Below are 18,791 nucleotides of genomic sequence, written 5' to 3' on the forward strand. Positions count from 1 at the left end.
ACAACCTTACTTCCAAATCAGATCACATTCTGCGGAGTTAGGACTTCCACAAAACTTCTTTGCGGGACACAGTCATCCCAGGAAAGAAAGGAAACAATCCTCTCCTCACTGGGCATTAACCAGCTGTGTGCTCCTGAGCAACTCAAACGTGTGATTCAGCAAGCATCAGTTAGCACTGAGCATGTGCTGGGGATACTCAGAAGGGAGCGACCAGGCAGTCGCTCTTAGCGAGCTCCCAGCCCGGGAGAGGGACAAGTGAACTGACAGCACGCTGCAGGCTGGAGGTTGCTATGTTGGAAACACATGTGGACGGTGAGACAGGCCCACTAAGGAGAGGGCCTGCAAGCATGAGGGTTTAGGGGTTTCTGCAGAATGTGGTCTATTTGAATTGTCTTTAAGAATGATTGGATGTACATGAAGGAAAAACTAAAATAAAATAGCAGCAAGATCCTACTGGATAGCATAAGGAACTATATTCAATATCTTATAATAGCCTATAATGAAAAAGAATATGAAAAGGAATATATATATATATATAACTGAATCACTGTGCTGTACGCCAGCTGTAAACTGACTGTACTTCAATAAAAAAGAGGGAAAAAAGAGAATGACTGGATGCTCACCTAATGAACAAGAGAGGGGAGGAAATCCCAGGCAGGAGTAGCAGGGCATGAAAGGCCTTGGGCTAACGGGAGAGCACACATTCAGGGAGAGTTTTGTGTAATTTTGTCTGGAAGCAAAGCAGTACCTGCCAGGATGGCAGATTAGGCCAGAAAAGGAGGGGAGCTGCACCTTACACACCATGATAAGGTCTGGCCTTTATTGTATAGAAGGGTACAGGAGAAGTGCTGGGAGGAAAATAAAGTGATTGGGTTGGCATTTCAGGGTTTGCTGAGGCATCTGTGTTGGGGGTGGACTAGACGGAAGAGGAAGTGGGATGGTCTCGCCCTCTGAGACCCTCCTGGCATTATGCAGGTTCACATCTCCTTTAATCTCCGCAAAAACCTCTCTCGATACACTTGAAAGCTGCGGGCACTGGGGCACAGAGAGGGGAAGAAGCCCTCACAGCTCAGCAGTAGGCTAAAGCACACTTGGTCCAGGCGCTCAAACCACGGCTGTCGTCCCAGGAAGAGGCAGCCAGAACCTGATCTCAGGCAGGAAGAAGCACGATAAGGAGGAGAGGACACACCCAAAGGATGCTTAGAACTGGGCTCCCATATAGAGGAGTGTAAGAGAGAGGGGAGAAGGCCACTGCCTCTTTGAGTCTCATCCGCCCTTTTGTCCTGGTCCCTGCAGCCTCAGGTCCGGTGATCACCTGTGACCAGAACACCTAGAGGAGATGGAAATGCACAGGACCACCTGAGCATCACCTTGAAGGAGAGGTTTGTTTATGTCTCCTCGGATCCTCCCTCTGGAGTCCTTATATCATAATAAAACTAAGCCAGATCATTCCAGGGATCAGCCAGGGAAAGGGAAATTGGGGGGAAGACGGATGAGGGCAGGAAGTAGTACAATGCCTGGGAAGCAGGTGTGTGTGTGTGTGCACGTGTACATGCACACTTGTGAACCACGAGTTAAGAGAATCAAGGCTTCTCTTTTCTCTTGGTTTTTCTTGTGTTTTGTTTTTGTTTTCTTTTTCTTTCCTTTCCTTACCTTTTTAAATTTTATTTTCTCTTTTCCTTTCTTTTCTTTTCTCAGGTCTATTCCTTTCTGGGGCATTCTCTAAAAGACCTGGGTATATATATGCATATTTGCATAGATATGTATATATACATATATAGACATACGTATACCCAATCAAATTGCTTCCTAATAATCAGTCAGTAGTGTTGCAATATCATTCAAGAACTTGAGAAATAATATTAATTACAATAATGAGAAACTGTTGTAAACTAAAATAAATAAATAAAAATAAGACCTTGGGTAAAGGGGGTATCTTCCCGGACACTACTCTGAGTACGAAGGCCAGGTTCCCCAAAACCCAAAAGGTAGGGGGTACCTCAGGGAGTGGGCTGGGTCTCCTACAGCCCCACCTTTGGAGTTGCTTAACATTTAACCTTATTAATTATATATCCCCATACATACATAATGTGCATCAGATTAACCCTATTATAAGGTTTATAAAATCATGGTAATAAATCATCTTTACAAATCCTCAGTCATTCTATTTGTTGCTCATAGATTCATCTACTCACAAACGCTAAGAATTGGGGAACTTCATATGACCCAGGAATCCTGCTCCTGGGCATATATCCAGAAGGAACCCTACTTCAAAATGATACCTGCACCCCAATGTTCATAGCAGCATTATTTACAATAGCCAAGACATGGAAACAGCCTCAATGTCCATCAACAGATGACTGGATAAAGAAGAGGTGGTATATTTATACAATGGAATACTACTCAGCCATAAAAATCGACAACGTAACGCCATTTGCAGCAACATGGATGCTCCTGGAGAATGTCATTCTAAGTGAAGTAAGCCAGAAAGAGAAAGAAAAATACCATATGAGATCGCTCATATGTGGAATCTAAAAAAACAAACAAACAAACAAAGCATAAATACAAAACAGAAATAGACTCACAGACATAGAATACAAACTTGTGGTTGCCAAGGGGGTGGGGGGTGGGAAGAGATAGACTGGGATTTCAAAATTGTAGAATAGATAAGCAAGATTATACTGTATAGCACAGGGAAATATATACAAGATCTTATGGTAGCTCACAGAGAAAAAAAAGTGACAATGAATATATATATGCTCATGTATAACTGAGAAATTGTGCTCTACACTGGAATTTGACACAACATTGTAAAATGATTATAAATCAATAAAAAATGTTAAAAAAAAGAATTGGGGAACTTCATCTCTAAATCATTATTTAACAAATGTGAATTAAGAAACTGCTCTGTGCTATGCTAAGATTACAAAAATAAAGCCATACCATAAAATGGCATAAAGTATGAATTTAGTAGAAAATGCATTAAACTTACGGAGAGGGTATACCTTAAGTGGTAGTGCACATGCTTAGTATGCACGAGGTCCTGGGTTCAAGCCCCAGTACCTCCTCTAAAAATAAATAAACCTAATTACCCACCCCAAAAAGAAAATGCATTAAACTTTTAAGTCTTCATCTATAAATGTGTGTTAGATGTTACATGTCTTCTCTTTTACATGCAAAGATGAGATTTCTAGCCTGCCATTTACTTTGAGCTGCTTTCTGGGCTTGGCATGGGGTGCCCTGAACCATCCCTTCCACACTCCAGGCTCTTTGTGATCCTGTATATGTGTGATGATTATATTCTGAGACTCCATTCATTCATATCCTCCAGGCTTTAGTCTCCACATATCGTGGTTCTGATGCCTTCTAATTCATTTAAATGTTAGGGTGGTCTCCTTTTATTCTGCAAAAAGTACTTAAAATAACTTCCCTTTAACCATAGTGGTCAACCGGTAGTGTATGCTGAAACCATTGATTTTCCAAATATAGTGCCTGCATTTAGCACTGAGAATAGCCCCTTAATTGCTACAAAGCCAAACAATCCTGGGAGAAGCCTGCCCACTGGGGTACAGCAGATGCTGGGGTAGAGGGACTCTGGGTGAAGAAGGCTGACCCTCGGCATCTGGAGGACTAGACCCAGACAACAGGGGAGCTAGCACACTGATGCATGACCAAAACACGGGGAAAGGGCATGTAAAGCAGACAACACTGAGAAACAGGCAGGCAGTGGGGCTGAATGAAGGCTATCAGCAGTGGTGAGAGGTAGGTCTTCAGAGGGGAGCGAAAGAACAGCTCACATCAGGGAGACAGAAGAGGGCAGCGATGAGGAAGGTTGACTCTGGAGGCAGACAGCCCTGGGTTTGAATCCTGGTCCAGCCACTCCTTGACTGGAGGAAGCTGCTGGCAGATCCCATACCTGACTCTTTTCCTTCCAAACACACGTGATTTTGCAGTTAGTTGTGGCCACACGACTGCAGTCTTGGCAACGCACGGTGAGTGGAAGTGATCTGGGTTGGTACGTTAAATTTCCCACACGCAGTCCTCCATTCTGCTGTGCCCTTGGAGTGACCTTGGCATTGAGAGGGAAAACTCTAAGATGGACAGGGCCTCTGAATCATGACTTGGAGGAAGGACCTGGCCAGTCAGGAACACCTGCTCTGGATTTCAGGCGAGTGAGAACTACATTTCCACTGGGTTAAAACCCTGAGACTTGGGGGGTTATCTGTAACTAAAGTTCATATCACCTTAACTAGTACAACTTAGACAAGTTATGCAACCTCTCTAAAACTCATCCAAAACCTGAGCGGAATATTCACTAAATGGTTTCCTATCATCCTGAATGACCGGGACACCCCTTCCCAGATATCTTCCTTTGCCTGCTCCACTCCCTCAGGCCTGCTCACTCTCGGCTGCTACCTGAGAGGGGCACTTGGCCATCCTATTTCATCCTATTTTCATGCCAACCACCGCCATTTTTCTTCTAGATTTACCTCCCCAACTCAAGTTCATTGACAGGTGCATATACACTTCTCCTGCTTTAATTTTCTTCTTGGTATTTATTGCTATCTGATTTGTTTGTTTGTTTATAATGTCTCCACCCTTCAAATAAAAGTTCCACTCTAATATAAATATACAATATAAATATATAAATATAACATGAAATAAATAAACATCACATATTATATATAAGTATATTCATTATGATATAATTATATATTATAAATTAATACAAAATTATAATATAAATACTGTGTCTCCTGGGCCTAGAATAGTACCTGATCTGTAGGAGGCACTCAGTCATATTTGTTGGATGGATGGATGGATGGATGGATGAAGCAGAGCCCAGCTATAAGAACAGGAACACAAAGTCAAAGACAGACTAAGCAGCATGGGTGACTTCATGTGGAGCTAGAGTCCTAGGTTGGTTCTCTTTATGGTCTTCTACACTGAATTGGTCCAAAAGTAGAGAAGCCAAATACGTTCCTGCCTGCATGCCAATGCTAGGCCATTGGGTAGAGCTGCCTGGAATACTGAGCTGAGCAGCATTCTAAGGCTGCAGCTAGCTGGGCTGAGCAGAAATGAAGGTGGTGGGCCATCAGTGATGTCTGTCTTGGGAAGGGAAGTAGGAAGTAGTGAGAAGCGTATTTGCAGTCCTTTTCCTGGAAACTACTACAGGGCAGCGTGCTGGCATGGCTCAAATCATCTCAGTGGTAGACGGAAGCAACCCACAGAGCCTGGGAAGAGGCAGGACCTGACAGTATTTTTGAAATGCCATTTACCACCTGTGCTGACTGTGATTACACCAAGGCTGACAGTCCTGTGATTAAACGCACTGAGATGATTAGTTTGAATGGGCTTTGGGCTCCTGGCTCTTTTCCCATTGATTTTCAATGGGCGATAATAACACACTGATAAATTCTACACGGGAAAAGGATGCAAGAGGACTTGCATGCCCACTTTAACCAGGCTTGTGTTCCCTTCTGACAATGGTCATGTGTCAGTAAATTAGTACTTGTGCTAGTCCCCTTTTCATTCCTGCAGTATGATTTCTTTTCAGCGGATGGCTTGGTTTGAAGCAAAGCACCTGAAGCCTGATGAAGTTTTGTCTGACAGTAATTGAAAATAAAGTCTAAGCCTTCAAGTTCTGAAGCATGCCGCAAGTAATTCAGCCTTGTTACGGCAAACCGCAAAGCTAAGGGGTCTGTTATTACCATAAAACATCTCTTGCAAAGTCATTTTCTATTTGTCCAAGACCAATCATCTTTTTCTCTGTTAGAAAGGAGATAGCCACTTTCCTCCAGCCAGTTTTAAAGCCAGGGTGCTGCCTGATATTCTGTAAGGCATATCTTCTCTATTCTGTAAGGTCTTAAGATTTGCATAGCTCGGAGACTGACACCACACAATGTAAATGAGTTGTTTAACTTCTCAAGGCTTTCCCCTTAAAGGTCACAGAGTTTCTCTGCTTTCCAAGTCTTTCCCTGGAAGAAAGTTAAGAGCCTGGTAGCCCTTCCATCCAGTCTTCAGTGTTACTTTGCAAACCTTTAATGTATGCAGTGGTCATGCGCGGGGATACTGTCACATCAGTCATTGCCAAGATGACACCCAGACCCAAGCTGGTGTACATGTGTGTGTATTCACATCTATGTCCGTTTTTAGGTCTTTTAACTATCTTTCAATACATTTTTACTATAGTTTCCATAGAAGTTTTATATTTTAGGGGGGATTTATTTACTAGGTATCTCATTTTTTGATGCTATTGTGATTTTTTAATTTCATTTTTAAAGTGTATTACTGATAGATATAAATTCAATTGCTTTGTTGTTCTTGTTTTTGTCGGTTGTTTATACAGATGAACGTAATTTCTAGGAATTATTGATGCAGGAGACCTGAAGATACTTGAAGAAGAAGCTGACAGTGTACCTAATGAAAATTCAACTGCCAACAGTAGTGGCATTGACGACCCTTACACAGACCTTGTGAAAGGAGGACGCTTTAAATTCCGGTGCTGTTAGTGAGCAGGATGTGCCAGACTGTTTGACACGGATAATGTAATTGACTGTCAGTATGACAAGACTCATCAAAGCAAGAACAAATGGAAATTCTGTTTGAAATTCTATTATACAATTCTGCTAAACTTTCTTATTAAGTCTAACAATTTATCTGTGGATTCTTTTGGATTTTCTATGCAATTTTAAGTTCTGTGAGTATGACTGTTAGGGTCCTTCCACTTCAACCTTTTTATTTCTTCCCCTTACTGAGCTCATTAGGTCCACTACTACAACGTGAAATAGGAGTGGAGATGGGAAGCCTGCTGGTCTTACTCTTGATAGAAAGGGAGTATTTTCCATACTTCTCCATTTTTTGTGATGTTTGCTGTTGGAATGCTTTTGCAGATTTTTTGTAGTTAATGAAGTTTTTTTCTATTGAGCATTCTTCCTAGTTGCTAAGAGTTTATATCATGAACTCACGTTGAGTTTTAGCAATACATTTTTCTGTAACCATTGAGATAATTGCATCCTTTTCCCCCTTTAATTTGTGAATACTGTGAATCACATTAAGTGACTTTCTAATGTTTATCCTTACATCTTCGAGATAAACCCAGCTCACACGTGACATACTATTTTCACACATCTCTGAGTTCAGTTTGCTAGTTTTTTTGTGTAGAATACTTGCACCGTGTTCATAAATGACATTAGACTGTACTTTGCTTTTGCTGTACTATCCTTACCAAATTTGGTATTATGATCATGCTAGACTCGTATATTCTGAAATAATTTTTATACAGTTGAGATTATTTGTTCCTTGAATGTCTGATAGCACTTAGTCAAACTGTAAAGTTGTTTTTAAAAAATACAGTGAAACTATAATAAATATTATTTTTGTGGGAATATTTCAAATTACTGATTGAATAACTTTTATTTATTATAGAACTATTCATACTTTCTATTTCCTCTTGAATCACTTTTGGTCAGTTATATTTTTCTAGGGTTTGTCAATTTTGTCTACATTTTTCCAATTTATTGGCATTAAGTTGTTCAAAAGACCATATTTTCTTTTTAACATATGCAGCATCTGTAGTAATATTTCTAATGTTTATTTGTTTCTCTGCTCTCTCTCTTTTTCATTAATTTTGCAGAGTGTGTCAATTTTAGTAGCCTTTTCAAAGTGGCAGAGGAGAAGTAACTAAAGAGAGAAGGAGAGAGTAAATTCCTTTCAAAATCAGGAACCAGGGTGGTGTAGGCTGCCTTCCAAGGAAGCCTCTGTTTGGTGCCACAGTAGGGAAGAGAGCTCCAAATGTGAGAGAGGAGAAGAATCAAGCCTCCTCCCTGGGGAGCAGTCCTGACCCTGCTTACTTTTCTGACCTCAAGGGATAAGGTTGCCCACAAATTACAGGACACTTGGCTAAATGTGAATTTCAGATGAACAATGAGAAATTTTTATTATAACTATGTCTCAAATATCACGTGGGACATCCTTAAATCTGAAAAAATAATTCATTGTTTATCTGATGTTCAAGTTTCACTGGGCATCCTGTATTTTTATTTGCTATTATAATAATGCCAACTTAAATGACTTTATATTGTGAGGATTAAAGGAGATAATGAATGTAAAATACTTAAAACATAAGAAGTGTTTGATACACGTTAGTTATTAACATCTTTCCAGTTGGGCAAAAGGTAAGTCCTGGAGAGAGAAAGGAATCAGCCAATACTGGACAGCAGTATGGGCTGAATCGTGCGTGGAATAGGCTGAATTGAGCCCCGCTGCCTGCCTCCAAAACTCATATTTTGAGGTCCTAACTCCCAGTAGCTCAGAATGTGACTGTTTTTGGAGATAGGACCTTTAAAGAGGTGATTAAGTTTAAATGAGGCTGTTAGAATGGATCCTAATGCAATCTGACTGGTGTGAGTATAAAAAGAGGAAATTTGGACACAAAAAGAGGCACTAAGGATTTGTGCACACAGAGAAAATTCACATGAGGACACAGCGAGAAGGCGGCCATCTACAAGCCAAGGAAAGAGGCCGCAGGAGAAACCAAACCTGCTGATACCTTGATCTTGGACTTCCAGCCTCCAGAACGGAGAGAAAACAAATATCTGTTGTTAAAGACACCCAGTCTGTGGTATTGTTATAACAACCCTAGCCAAGTAACAGAACAGATAAGGGGTCAATCCAGGTTCAACTCAAGCGATTGGACACAGACAGTTAAGCAGTACTGAACCACTAGACAAGACCACCTAAAATGTCAAGTCGGCATGGATTCATCCTAACATCTAAAGTGAACTGTCAGCTGTGGCAATAAATCCATCTGTTTCCACCATCCCCACCTTCCACCCACCACTGTCTCCTCCAAGGCTCACACTCACTGGCCTGGTTGATTCTAGTGTATCTAATAATCTAGATCACTCTCTACTTCACCTCCCACCTCCCTTAACATTCCTGGCTGCCAAAAACCCCTCACTGATAAGGACTAGAGTTCTCGTCTGATAAGCTGGTTCTCAGAGTAGAACTCTTAACAGTCAAGGCACTGCTGCTACAGCTGTTAGACGCAGGGATGTTGAATGAAGGTGTGAGTGACTGAATAAATGGTGTCCACCTGGAGGTCCCTCCCAGACTTCCCCAGCACCTGCCCGTCCTCCGGCCTAGACTGCTGGGCTGTTCATTCCCAGCTCCCATCAGAGTGAAAGGTATGTGAGTGGCCCTGATTACTTGTGGAACTCTCTGAGCTGTGTGCCTGAGAGTGTGTGTGTGTGTGTGTGTGTGGAACAGAAGGGGATGGAGGAGGGGGAGTGTTCATATTCTCGTCTGACTGCTCAGTTTTTTGTACAACTACAAGATGTAACAGGCAACAACATGGACTGGTTTTTTCCCTTAGTCTCACCAGTGTAAATATGACTAAAGGCTAGCCGTGAAACATTTCCAATTAAAGCTGTAAGTAAGTGTCTCACTAGAATGTTGAATGTTTTCAATTCTTAAATTGAAAACCAGAGTAAAAGCTAAAACTGGAATAGAAAACAACACATTATTTAGCTCTGTTAGAGGGAAATGTGTTCTCCAAGAGAACAGCCATTTGGCTGCTAGCTGACCTCTCACTTGTCCAAAGTACCTATTTTGGGTTGAATTGCAACCCTCCTCCAACAAAAAATATATACAAATTATGACCCCTAGTACCTCAGCATGTGACCTTATTTGGGAATAGATGTAATTAGTTAAATTGAGATGAGATCACCCTGGAGTAGGGTGGAACCTTAATACAACACAACTGGTGTCTTTATATGAAGAGGAGAAGTAACAGACACACAGGTAGAATGCCCTGTGATGACAGAAAAGATCATTGCGGTGATGCGATCCAAGGGATGCCAAGGGTTGATGGCCACCACCGGAAGGGAGGAAGAGGTAAGGAAGGGTCCTACTCAGAGTCTCAGAGGGAGTATGGACCTTATGACACCCTGAGTTTGGACTCCTGGCCTCCAGAACTGTGAGATATCTTTGTTTTAAGCCACGCGGTTTGTGGTTCTCCGTTTGGGCATCCCTAGAAAACTAATGCAGTGCCCCTTGGCTTTTATGGGCTCCTCTGGATCAAAGTGTCTTCAGTGGTTTTGTAAAATTTTATAAATGGTTCTGTTAGGTATCTATTGCTGAGTAACACACAAACAAAAACTTAGGTGCTCAAGACAACAAATTACAGTTTTATCTCAAGATCTAGGGATCAGAACTCAGAACACCCATGAAGGACATCTCACTTCAGCTCCACAGTGTCTGAGGTCTCACCTGGGATGACTTGAATGCTGGAGGCAGTGTGTCTGAAAGGCTATCTAGTCTCCTCTCCTGTCTCCCCTCATCCCTCAGAGTTTCTCCATGTTGCTGGCTTGGATTCCTCAGAGCATGGTGACCTCAGTGTAGCTGAAACACCCTCAGAGAGCTCAGGACTCTGAGAGAATATTCTAAGGGATCAATATGGAAGCTGCCGATTCTCATAAAAGCTAAGCTTAGAACTGGCTTAGCATCACTTCTGCCATATTCTACTGGTCAGAGCAGTCATTGGTCATCCCTAGGTTCAAAAGGAGGAGAAAAAGACCCCCTCCCTCAAAAGGTGGACTGTCAAAGAATTTGCTGCCATCTTTAATCTGTACTCATTTGCTGTTTTATATAATTCTAAAACATGTATGGACACAGGGCAGTTTCTTCTCATGACAGTGGAGTGTAGCCCCGTCCCCTTCAAAATAGGAGTGGGGGCTGGCTCTGAGTGGGACACAGTCCTCTCCAGTGGACCCCCATCTTTTCTACTGCTTGACCTTCATGTAGCACCAGAAAGAGTTAAAACAATCTAGAAAATGAAAGTGCAAACCCCAAAAGGAGACAAGAAGCTTTGACTTCAAACTTGTAAAGCATACGGTGCGAGGAGCTCGAGAAACGCCGTGCAGAACGTAGAGTGGGATGGACGGGAGAGAACAGCGCTCGCGCCGTGTTGGAGGACTCTCATTTCACTCCTCAAGAGGGTGAGAAACCTCCCCAAACAGGACCTTCTGTTTTAACTGGACTCTGTGTTTCCTTTGTGAGTGGACAGGGGAGGAACTGAGGCAGGGAGCAGGGACAGGAAAAAGGGGAAGCCCTTCCTAACCCATCTCCCTGCTCTCGGGCTCTGGGGTCAGGTAGGCCTGGGTTCGAACCCCAACTCTGCTCCTTCCCAGCTATGTCACTTTGGCAAGTCACTTCACATCTCTAAGCCTCCAGGTCTCCACCTTCAAAACAGGTATGATATTGCTGGCCTCATGGGATTTCTATGATCAATAAGTTAGATCATGTTGGGAAACGCATGTAAAGCAATTAGCATAGGTTTTGACATAGAGAAATAGGCTCTCAATACAGATGTTTTTTATAGTTATCCATCTCGTCTTCATCATTATCACTAGGACTAAAGATGAAAGATGATTAAAGATGAAAATCTAAAGGAACTGACCATTACAGAAATAGTGGGTCACTTTGGGGGTTGAAATTACAGGTGATTCTAATTTTCTAACTCTAAGATGAGCATGCATTTATTTTTCTAATCAGAAGAAAAACCGATGTTATTTTTTATAGTTAATCACTGCCCTTTTAGGATTTCCTTTAGTTCACACTGGTTAACGCTCCTCTTCCTATTTCTCAACCCTCCTTGCCCAGAGAAGGAGCAACCACATAGGCTGCAAGTACTCATCACAGTGGGTCCCTAGCAGTCCCTTCTATAATGGTATCCACAGCTTCCTAGGGGCATGGAAGAGACAGAGAACGGAACATGCCCGCCCACCCTGATGCAGTCCAGATTTGGCCACAGATTCTCTAGACACCAGACAGAAACACGGGCTCCTGACTGCCTCAGTTACTAGCAAATGTGGAGCAGGGATACTTGACTCCAAACAGAGCCAGCACTAGGGTGGGGCGAGCAAAGTGCTTCAGGCGCAAAAATGTAAGGAAGTGCTGACTGTGCACTTTCTCCAAGATGCTGAGGACCAAGCCTCCCTCCAGTCTGCACGCTGGGCGCCTCACCCACCCACCCTAGTGCCTTGCCGGTCGGTGGTGATCCCAACATCACCACACCCAGGAGGACAGCCAGGACCCCAGACAGCTCCCACTCACTTCTCCCCCAACACCTGGAAGAGAAAAAGGGTTGACCAGACAAGTCCTTGTGGTAGTGTTACTACCTAGACATTATTGGAAGAATTGCACTCCAAAAATTGGAGGTTGTACGTGTTGGAGGGAGCAAGTAAGCCTTGGGCTCCAACCCACATGGAGACAGTATTGTCATATCTTGTCCAGCTCCTGGGGTTATGGTGCCCTCTGGCATGGTCAGCCTGTCCCCCAGACTGCACGGTGCATGCCTCTTCTCTACCCACGAGGTTCTGCAGGGGGACTCCTGGGGACAAACCAAACAGCTGTCCTCACCAGGAGCTGACCTCGTCGCTCCTTTCTTCATGAAGGGGTACTGGGCCCCCATCAGTAATGACTTCCTCTTCTCATCTGTCTGCAGGAACCTCCCCTCTCTCAACTACACAAAGCTCTAGGTTATTATTTTCTCCTCCGGAGCATCATAGACCGTCCCCCACCCCCGTTGCAGCTCTCTGTCTCCCAGGACAGCAGCCCCGCTGACCCCCTTCAGGAACCCTCTGCCCCAGAGCAGACCTTCTGGCTTCTTCTGTGGTATTTTTGGTTTGTGTAGGTCAGTATAATTTTTAGTGTTGAAAGTGGTAGATGATTTAATTTCTGCTAATGACTTTCTGCCTGGCCTTCTAGACTCCTTTCAGTCACTCTCACCACACTTTCAGCATTAAATGATTCAGCACTTCACTGTTTACCTAAAGAATTCTTGGCCCTGTTATTTTTGTGACTCCCTGGGACCTCCCTTCGTCCTCACCTCGTTTCCCTCTCTTCTTCCCCGACATTTAGTGTTTCTGAGCCTTCTGTTCTGGCCTCCAGCACTGCCAGTGTCCCTGCTCCACATGCAACCCCTACCTCCTGGAGTCAAAAAAGATGGGACTAATAAAAAGACTGATTCCTCTGTCGTTGGCATGCTTCGCAAACCGCTGTCAATAACTAGTAATATAACAGGTGTCACTGTTCATAAAGATCATCTTTCCCAGTGCTGTTTCCCCAGCTGGGTTCCCTGAATGGCCCTTGACAAGTGCATGCAAGATGGTGTCATTCCTCTTGTCACACCTGCTGGGCTTGTTTGCCTTACTCAGCAATGAAAGACACTTGCGTCTCGGGAAAACAGACCCAGGTGTGCCCTGAAGCTTCCCATGTCATGAACAAACTGTGGAGGATTTCCCCACTGTTTCCGTGTGTCGTCGGGGTTAGCACTGCAGAATGCAGACCTTTAACTTGGGTTCACTGTCACGTTTAATCTCGCTAACCACGCAATGACCCAATGCAGTCCTGCCTCCCCTTCCTTTGACAATTGCCAGGTTTGGGAACCAGCGTTATTGTCTGAAAACTCATCTCTTTCTCTCATACTCAGCCGCCCAGATACATGTAACTGAGCTCTTCGAAAGATAATCTCCAAGAACAGAATTTACAGAGGAGAGTTAGCACCTGACACCAACACATTTTATTCTGACTCTGGAGCCAGTCTGAGTGAATTTTTTTTTCCCGTTTGTTTGTGTTGGTCCATAAAGCAGAGGGAAACCAAGTGAGTAATGGAGAAACTAAGAGTATATTCCAAGCCTCCAAGAATTACCTTCTACCCACAATATGAGAGAAGGTGATTGGTGACACCAAGGTTAAAAGCATGTCCTAAATTGGTATCTGGCCAAAGACAGACAATGTTATTGTGAGATGATCATCTTATCTGTCATATAAGATTGGTAGTGTATTTGGTTTTATTAACTCTAATCAAGACAAGCAGTTTCTAAATTACTCTCCTCCAGTAAACAAATTCACGTCTCTAGGAAAAAATTTTAAAAGATTTGTACGGATAAAGAAATCTCCCTGGGCAGGAAACAGGCCATGCTTATAGGACACTGAATAAATGGTTAGAAAGGACCAAATCTACCTGGAGTGATGACTAAATAATCATCTGATGTCAGACTCTGCCCGAAGACAGCTGAATGAAGACAAATTTTTACCCGCGTAACTGATTCTGACCCACTAAAAACATGACTCGCTTTTCTCCTTGTAACCTCTTCTGCTAAGTTCTGCTTATGTGGCTCACCCCAGATGATCCGATATTCATTATTTTATCAGGTTATTCCAAAACACTTACTGAGCACCTATTCCATTGATAGCACTGTGTCCAACAATAGAATGTAAAGGTAAAAAAATGCTAGTCTGTAGTCTCAAAGATGTTAGAACAACCAGGGAGGTAAAGGGGACAAGTAACTAAAAGGCAAGAAAGAAGGTTGTCATTGTCATTAAAGAGCCATAAGAAAGAACAAAGGAAGCAATTAACTCTGACTTGACGGTGCTTATTTTGACCTAAGTCGTGTTAAAGTTAGCTGCCTAACTGGGGCATTCTGATTTCCTAAGAGGGAGTTACAGCGGGCTGTTTCCCCAATTCATGTTCACGTGACACGGTGCCTTCATTTACAGCGAACTGGTGAACCTCTCCCTGAACCCAACTGGCAAAATGCTGGGGAAAGACATCCGTTATGCAGAGGAAGCCGAGTTTGGAAAGGGAGGCTGGTGACTGATGGGAAGGGGCCTGGAAACTCCCTGCTCCAAGGAAACTGGCTTAGCCTTCTTGGCTACATTTGGGTTTTTCTGAGGCAAAAATCATTGTCTGGTTGGGGCCTGCTGGTGTGTCTCACAAGAGGCAGAATTGTTTCCTCAGGGTTTAATCCAGCCTGAATACAGACAGAGGGCCCTCTCCAACGCCTTTGTTTTCTTTAACCAGTAAGTGTGTTTACCCATGTGTCAATGTACACAAAACAAATGTTCAAAGTCAAAATCCACCAACAACACATGGCAAAGGCAAAACTACCGTGTCCTACGCTAAAGAATTCACCTTAAAGAACAAATTTCCCACTTGAAAATACAAGCACACTGATCACAGAGGTGAATAAAAACAGTTCAAGGGCAAAACATGGCATTCTATCCCCTTGAAAGAAGGATGCACGTCCCAGGATCATTTTTTTAAGTAAAATTTATCAGAATATTGCTTTTTATGTGAAATTAGTTCATGAATTTTGTTTACAATTCAAACATATTGTCTAAATCTGAGTTGTGTCAAAACATGGTTAGTTGAGTAACAGGCCACTTGAGAAGAAAGGCCATCATGGGGTCGGTTTCCAGCAACAGTCCTAATAGCTAATATTTGTATCCTGTTTGCAGGTTTTCAAGCGCTTTTGTATCCATGACCTCGCTTAGTCCTCACGGTGAGGCTATAAGGACGTTAAGGCACCTACTTTACTGCCACCTGATGTGTGAGAAAACTAAGGCTTGGAGAGGCGGGCGCAGCGAGCAGGCCTGGGCAGGGTGGGCCAGGGAGCCTCCAAGTGGTCCTTATGCCCCAGCTCAGCATCCTTCCCCCCACGCTATCTCCTGAGACAAGTGCCAGTTGCTCAGAGTACCAGATGTTCCAAGGGGACGAGGAATCTCTCAACCCTCTCATGACTTCAGTTATTTATGCATTCATTTAACAAAGCCTCACTGAGTGCTGCTGGCCACAGGAGACTGAGTGGTGACACAACACAGCCCCAGCCCCACCCAGTTCAGTCAACTGCAGAAGACACACAACTAAACAGACATTAATAACAGAGGGTAGTGATGCTCTGACAAAGCAGCCATGAACTCACTGCCCTAAACTCAATGCCTCCGTTTTGTGTAGTTTTCAGTTGTCTCTCGGCTTCACTGCCTTTTATAAAATAATAACAATAACCGCTTATGAAGTGCCTACTATGCACCAGGCACTGCATCTGGCTTAGATACTTCCTCTCATTGAATTCTTGCTGTAACTCCTGCAAGTAGGTATTATGGTTCCATTTTACAGAGGAGGACACTGGAACTCAGACAGGTTGAGTGACTTGGTGGATTTATTATGGATCGTTGCATAAAAATTCCACCAAGACTTGGTGGCTTAAAACGACAACATGTATCCTCTCACAGTTTCTACGAGTCAGGACTCTCAGCATGTCCCTGGGTCCTCATGACTCAGGGTCTCTCCCAAGGCTGCAATAAGGTGTCAGCTGAACTCACAATCATGGCAGGGCTCCACTTGGGAAGAATCTGCTTTCAAGTTCACTTGCATGGTTGCTTGGGTTCAGTTCCTGGGGGGCTGTTGGGCTGGGGACCCCAGTTCTACATCAGCTGGCTGGAGGCCATCCTGAGTCTCCCATCACCGGAGCCTCTCCACAAGGCAGGTCATGACACAGCAGTGATTCCTCAGAGTCAGAGAGGATGTGTGCAAAACAGAAGTCAGCACCTCTTACAACCTAATCTCCCAAATGACATCACTTTTGTCATATTCTCTTCCTTAGAGTCACTAAGTCCAGACCACACACACAGAAAAGGAAGGGGTGCACAAGGGAGTATATATCAAGAGGTGGGAGTCATTTTAGAACGAGCTTAACCATACTCCCAACCACTAATATATAGTATTTCCTGAACCCAAATCCATGCCTGTCTGTCCTATAAAATTCATGCTCAATACAGCACCTGGAACAACCTCACAGGTTTCCACTGTGTACGTAGTTAATTATATTACAGTTTTCAAAGCACTAGTACACATGTGATTTGTTTCATTCAAGATATATAAAGGCAGATACATTAATTCTCATTCTATAAAGGGAAAAAGCTGAAACTTATGCAGTGAAAATGACTCATGGATTTGTGTAAGTCATTATAATTTTTAGTGTCAACATATAATGACATTTTAGTGTTAGAGCTTAAATGATTTTCCTGAGCTCACCCTAGATGGAGCCTGGATTCTGGTTTTTTGCCTCCAAATCCCAAGAAGCCCAAAGCTGCGATTATCCCTTTCTCTGATTTCCACCTGTTTTTTATTTCTATGAAGCCTTCACATGCAGCTCCTAATCCCCATTCATCTGTGGGAGGCAATGTCAGAGATCCTAAAGCCTCTTAAATCCCATCGCAGGGGTCCTCAGCTTCCCCACAGCTTCCCAGTGGGACTGCAGCTCCAAGGCCACCATGATGCTAAGACTGGGGATGAGGTGAGAAGAGGTGCTCCCAGAACTTAGGGGTGGCCCCCCGCTGTGTGTTGGAGGCACGTCCCCCTGTCCTACCTGTGGGTCACAAGGTGGCTTCTGCAAAGAGTTTAAAGTGGAAATATGTCTACCCAACACTCAAAGAGAGCATCAATCTTATGTTCATTCTTTGGCAGATAGCTTTGGCCCTTCTTCCTCTTCAGCCCCCAGTAGCAATCAATCACTATGGACCCTCAATTAAATTTCAGACCCACACTTGGTTGCCTGTTTAACATAACAGCCTCCTTACTGAGTAGTTTCCCTGCCTCTAGTTCCCACCCCTAAATTAATTCTCCATGGCTTCCAGAGTGAGCTTTCTAAACTCAGATCTGATCTTGAAACTCGTCTGCTTAAAAATTTCAATTTAATTCCCATTGCTCTCAGCACCGAACGATATTCATAGAGGGCATCATTGAAGGCAATGCCCTGCTGATCAGTTCCCTCTCCTCCCCTCCCCTCTCCTCGCCAGCCTCAGCTCTCACACCCTCCCATCATCATTGCCCCAGCCATGCTGAGCTGGCATGGCCGGTGTCTCTTGTGTGCTGTGCGCCCTCATTTTCTGACTGGTCCTGTCCCCACCCCCTTACACCCTTTACCTAGTCAAGACTTCCAACTCACCCCTCATGTGCCCATTCTTCATGAGAGCTTTCCCTGACTGCTTCCAAGTCTGGACTTGGTATCCTTCCCCTGTCATCCCATAAAATGCCTTGAACCTGTCACTTTTGTGGTTATTGTGTCAGTGCTGGGAGGACAGAGCCTGGATTGGCCTTGTCTTTGATATCCATGGTGTCCAGCATAGCATCAGAACCCACAGTAGTGACCTAAAAATGTACACCAGAGATTGACATATTGTAACTGACTATACTACAAAAAACAAAATGTATGGAATGAATAAATGAATGAATGTTCCTCCTGCTCCCATGCTCCTGGGATTTAAGGCTTCCAAGCTGCTTACTCAACCCACAGGTCACTGAGGTTTCTTGGATCCTGGTGCCTCCAGGGAGATTGTCCAGTTATTGGTGGGGACCTCCCCCAGCTTGAGGCAACCTATTCATTCATGTGTTCCATCAACAGACATTTGTGCCAGGCATGTTCTGGGTGCTGGCACAGAGTCAAAGATGAGTTAAGCACATAAAGGTTCAAACCAAAATGAGTTCTTAGCCTGATGTCTGGAGTTTACAATTTTTCAGACAGTTCCTCTGGGGAATCATAGGCTCATGTTTATAAAGTACCTTAATAAAAACACTACCTTGTATTACTATTCTTTCTCAACTACATCTGGTCTTTAGTCACTGATCAACCTTACCAGCTGATACAAGAATATTATAATCATCTACCGTTCCATTTCGTTTTATTGCTGAAGTTTTGGGGTATGTGGCCCGTAGCTAGAAATGCCCCCTCTGAATTGATGACAGCATACACACCAGCTGCCATATTATTGCTTGGGACTGTTTTTGAGCTGGTAATAATTTTAGGAGTTACTGTTCAAAAGTAACATAGGTCAGTAATCTCATCAGTAATGTACTTCAACATTTTATGATCCTTCCTCCATTCCCTTCTAGTTAAAACATAAAAAATAGATTTCCTTCTCTAAGGCTTAGGGATTTGTGAGCT

This window comes from Camelus bactrianus, chromosome 25 (genome assembly GCF_048773025.1).
Source record: "Camelus bactrianus isolate YW-2024 breed Bactrian camel chromosome 25, ASM4877302v1, whole genome shotgun sequence".
Taxonomy (NCBI): Eukaryota; Metazoa; Chordata; class Mammalia; order Artiodactyla; family Camelidae; genus Camelus; species Camelus bactrianus.